This window comes from Leucoraja erinacea, chromosome 2 (genome assembly GCF_028641065.1).
Source record: "Leucoraja erinacea ecotype New England chromosome 2, Leri_hhj_1, whole genome shotgun sequence".
Taxonomy (NCBI): Eukaryota; Metazoa; Chordata; class Chondrichthyes; order Rajiformes; family Rajidae; genus Leucoraja; species Leucoraja erinaceus.
In genome coordinates this window covers 38529908-38535282 of record NC_073378.1, presented here as the reverse complement: position 1 = coordinate 38535282, position 5375 = coordinate 38529908, and positions in this window count along the sequence as shown.

Sequence of the window (5375 nt, the reverse complement as noted above, 5' to 3'; positions counted from 1 at the left end):
AGACAGGAAACAAAGAGTTGGGATTAACGGGCCCTTCAGAATGGCAGGCAGTGACTAGTGGGGTACCGCAAGGCTCGGTGCTGGGACCGCAGCTATTTACAATATACATCAATGATTTGGATGAAGGGATTCAAAGTAACATTAGCAAATTTGCAGATGACACAAAGCTAGGTGGCAGTGTGAACTGTGAGGAGGATGCTATGACAATGCAGGGTGACTTGTGCAGGTTGGGGAAGTGGGCAGATGCATGTCAGATGAAGTTTAATGTGGATAAAGGTGAGGTTATCCACTTTGGTATCAAAAACAGGAAGGTTGATTACTATCTAAATGGTGTCTAGTTGGGAAAAGGGGAAGTACAACGGGATCTGGGGGTCCTTGTTCATCAGTCTATGAAAGTAAGTGTGCAGGTACAGCAGGCGGTGAAGAAAGCGAATGGCATGTTGGCATTTATAACAAGAGGAGTCGAGTATAGGAGCAAAGAAGTCCTTCTGCAGTTGTACAGGGCCCTGGTGTGACCACACCTGGAGTATTGTGCGCAGTTTTGGTCCCCTAATTTGAGGAAGGACATTCTTGCTATTGAGGGAGTGCAGCATAGGTTTACAAGGTTAATTCCCGGGATGGTGGGACTGTCATATGCTGAGAGAATGGAGTGGCTGGGCTTGTACACTCTGGAGTTTAAAAGGCTGAGAGGGGATCTTATTGAAACATATAAGATTGTTAAGGGTTTGGAGACGCTAAAGGCAGGAAACATGTTCCCGATGTTGGGGGAGTCCAGAACCAGGGGCCACAGTTTAAGAATAAGGGGCAAGCCATTTAGAACGGAGACGAGGAAATACTTTTTCTCACAGAGAGTTGTGAGTCTATGGAATTTTCTGCCTCAGAGGGCAGTGGAGGCCGGTTCTCTGGATAGTTCCAGAGAGAGCTAGATAGGGCTCTTAAAGATAGCGGAATCAGGGGGTATGGGGAGAAGGCAGGAACGGGGTACTGATTGGGGATGATCAGCCATGATCACATTGAATGGAGGTGCTGGCTCGAAGGGCCGAATGGCCTACTCCTGCACCTATTGTCTATTTCTATTGTCTATTGACAAGGGGCAGGTGGTCCGTTTACAGACTGACAAAGGCCATGACCGTATTGGTGTGATTTCTGGAATAGCTTCTGAGCCATTCTAGCATATTGTCAGTGATGTTGGCAGCATCTACAGGTGTAACAGACAACAAATCCTGCCTGTGAACGAGCCAGTTCCTCCTCCGTATTCAGACCGTACTTGTGCACTTCCGTCTGTGTCTAGCGGCACTCTTCCGCCTCTACCAGCACAACAACCCGCGTTTGCAACGGCTCCTCTGCCAGTGACGACTTTGCCTGTGCCAGTCTCCTGCTTCGTCTCCAGGAATGCTGGTTCAGTCTCCTTCACCTGTGCAGCCACCTGCTGTCACCGGGGAGAAAGAACGGAGATGGTCTCTATCGTACATGTGCTGGTCGTGTTTGTATGCCGGTTGTGAAGTACCCTGCCTATGTTTGACTTTCCTCCAGTTTATTATCAATTGCTATGCATGCCTTACTTAGTTAATGGGTTTGTACTGTTGTTGATTCTTTAAGAAGGAGGATGTAGATCAGTGTCACTCATGTTATGAGTCATCTTTTTGTAGTTACGCCCACTAGCTTTACAGAAACCCTCCCTGTCTGGTTCCCGCATTATTAGAAAAACGTGCTGGCATGAAGTTACCTGTACTATGTTGTCAATAAAGTCTTTGGACCTTCATCATGGTGTAAGGCTTCAGTTATTTGGACAGCCGCAACACAACAGAATTTAAAGAGAAATTAACAGGAGATTTTACTTCGGAGTCACGTGAGTGACTACGTGAAGAACCCCGCCAGGACGCATGCGTGTCATATCGCTACACGCATTGTGAAACAGTCAGGCGGGGTGGAACGACGTTCCACCGCAGCGGCAAGTTTAAAAGCCTGAACATGCAGGTAAGAGATAATCTGCGGTCTTTTTTGTTGTTCCCATACTGTTTTACAGGTGGGGAGTCAATGGACAAGTCCAAGAGGGCTGCGACAAAGCTGGCCGGGGAGGACTGCGGAGTTGCGGGCAGCCAGCAGCACATGAATCACCCGTAATGGGAACAGCTGTGCCCGACTTCGCCCCCGCACCGGCCAGATCTACACCGCGGCCAGGCGGTAAGACAAAACAAAAATCCAACAGAGTCGTTGACTCGGACGAGTCCGACTTTGAGCAGCCGCGAGCGGCCAGAGATCGTGAGCGCTGGAGACGGATGGAGCGGCTTATGGAGCAAATGCTCCAACGTGACAGGCTCTAGGAGATGTAGTCCAGTCACCGTGGACAATTTATCACACCCACAGCAGCACCTCTTGTAGGGCTGCACAGTGCATCTCCCTCGTCAATTCTGGGCTGATCCTGAAGAGGGGTTTGCTGAACAGAAATCAAGTGTGCAAGGGGTGCAGGAAGATGAAAATCTACTGGACATGGTGTCCAACTTCATGCAGCCAGACCAGACTGGCCGAAACCTGGAACAAAAACTAGCTGCCAGTATTGATTATATGTCATTTAAGCAGCTACAGGAACAGGCTGTGATGGACACCACGGCAAGACACTTGGGACCAGGAAACTGTATATCCCTGAATGTTCCTATCGTAAATAATTGCATATGGAAACACGTCGGAGCAGGAGTTAGAGGCCTGGATGTCAAACTCCAAAAAGTACTAAAGCTTCTAACAGCGGGAATAACAGCTTTCGCCCGCACAGTAGATGAGAAGGAGATGTCGCAGGATCAACAGGATGCACTGGCACTGCTTTGCAATACACAATACGAAATAAACAGCATAAGGAGGAGTGCCATCCGACCTGCTTTAAACCCGAAATTTGCAGGTCTGTGCAAACCTGGAAACACAAAACCACCAATTTTACTATTTGGAGGAAACCTATCCAAGCAAGTCAAGGAGCTCGATGAGGAGGCAAAAACCCTGGGGCTCATAAAAGAGACATCATCAAGAACCTACTACGGCCATAAACAGCACCCTTATGCACCCACCAGTAGAACAAGACAAACTGGTGAAAGCTCAAAGTACACCGAACATCGGTCTTTTTTAGGCCATGGCCCAGACCGGTCTTCGTGGAAGATGCGCAAACCCCCAACACCAACCCAACCACAACCCCAGACACCGGCGCCTCAACCTCCACGAAGGATTTACAAAAAGAAGTAAACCTGCCATGGAGGTAGGTGGTACACAAAATTGCTGGAGAAACTCAGCGGGTGCAGCAGCATCTATGGAGCGAAGAAAATAGGCGACGTTTCGGGCTGAAACCCTTCTTCAGACTGAGGTAGGTGGGTCTGGTTCCTTACAAATTGCAGGGAGTATGGAGGTTGGTGGGACATTACACTTCTTTCTGGATGCATGGAGTATGTTAACTACAGACACTTATATTTTAAGCAGTATCCAGGGATATACCATAGAATTTATACACAAATATAGCCCTCCAGTTCAGCATGTACCGAACCGAATGTTCGTACTTTCAGGTAAAGAAAAGTCAGAAGCACATGCTGAACAGGAGCGGCTTTACGCCAAAGGGGTAATTGAAAAAATCCAACACGAATCGCTGGAATTTGTGTCTAATATCTTTACCAAAAACAAAAAAGATGGTGGTTGCCGCATCATCATAGATTTGACCAATTTGAATACATTTGTACAATGTATTCATTTCAAAATGGAAACCTTTGTTACTGCTAAACAATTGATTTCCAACGGTTACTTCATGGCTAGCATCGATTTAAAAGATGCTTACTATTCAGTGCCTATACGAGGCGATCACAGATGTTATTTAAAATTCAACTGGATGGGACAGCACTGGCAGTATAGAGCGCTACCAAATGAGTTAACATCAGCCCCCAGGCTGTTCACTACAATTTTGAAACCAGCCCTAGCGTTTCTGCGGAAACAAAAACACATGGTCATGGCATATCTAGATGACATACTTATTGTGGGCAAAACTTTGGAATTGGCCAAACAAACTGTAACAGCCACAAAACAATTATTTGAAAAACTGGGGTTTATCATCCATCCAGTTAAATCTAAATTAACGCCTTCCACCACAATGGATTATTTGGGGTTCACCATTGACTCAGTTCACATGTCGGTGACTTTGCCAAAGGAAAAGGCTATAGTCTTAATAGAGGCTTGCAATAACCTCATTGACATCAGTAAACCGTCCATCAGATTGGTAGCAAGAGTAATTGGCAAAATGGTGGCTGCTTTTCCAGCCACACAATTCGGACCTTTACATTACCAACATTTACAGAGGGCAAAAATACGAGCACTCAAAATTAATGCTGGTCATTTTGACAGACCAATGAAGTTACCAATCGAAGCTATAATGGAACTAAAATGGTGGAAAGATAACATTCGGCATTGTTCCAATCCAATCATTATCAGCAACCCTTCTATGGTGCTACAAACTGATGCCAGTGCACTTGGTTGGGGTGTTACCAATTCCATCTCCAGCTGTGGATGTAGATGGAATGCACAGGAGGCATCATTATTAAAAACACTGGGCATAAACTACCTGGAAATGTTGGGTGCATTCCATGGCCTCAAGTCATATTGTTCTGGGTTATATCACCAGCATGTTAGACTACAGATTGACAATACCACCGTGGTAGCATATATCAACCACATGAGTGGAAACAAATCGACATCATGTGACAATCCGGCCAATACAATTTGGCAATGGTGTATCCAGAGAAATATTTGGATATCAGCTACTTACCTACCAGGTAAACTAAATTCAGTGGCAGACACCAGGTCACGCAAATTTAATGAAAACACCGAATGGATGTTGGATAAAAAAGTATTTGCTGATATTACAGCACGGTATGGAACACCAGATATCGATCTATTCGCATCCAGACTTAATCACCAGTTATCAAACTATGTTTCATGGGAACCAGACCCTGGGGCAGCGGCGACAGATGCATTTTCGCTGCATTGGGGGAAATTGTTTATTTATGCATTCCCTCCTTTCTGCCTCATCAGTCGGGTATTAAGGAAAATACAGCAAGACTCTGCGTCTGGTATTTTGGTAGTACCCGATTGGCCTACTCAACCATGGTTCCCTGTGATACTCGACATGGTATTAGAACCATGCATCACCATCCTGAATAGACCAGATTTATTGGTTCATCCCGTAACAAGGGAAAGCCACCCATGTCATAACTATATGAACTTATTAATTTGTAGAGTCTAAAAGTACCTCTACTGCAACTGGGACTGACGGACCGAACAGTGAACATTATTTCAGCGGCCCACAGACAGTCCACCAAAAAGCAGTATCTGGTATACATCAGGAAATGGGA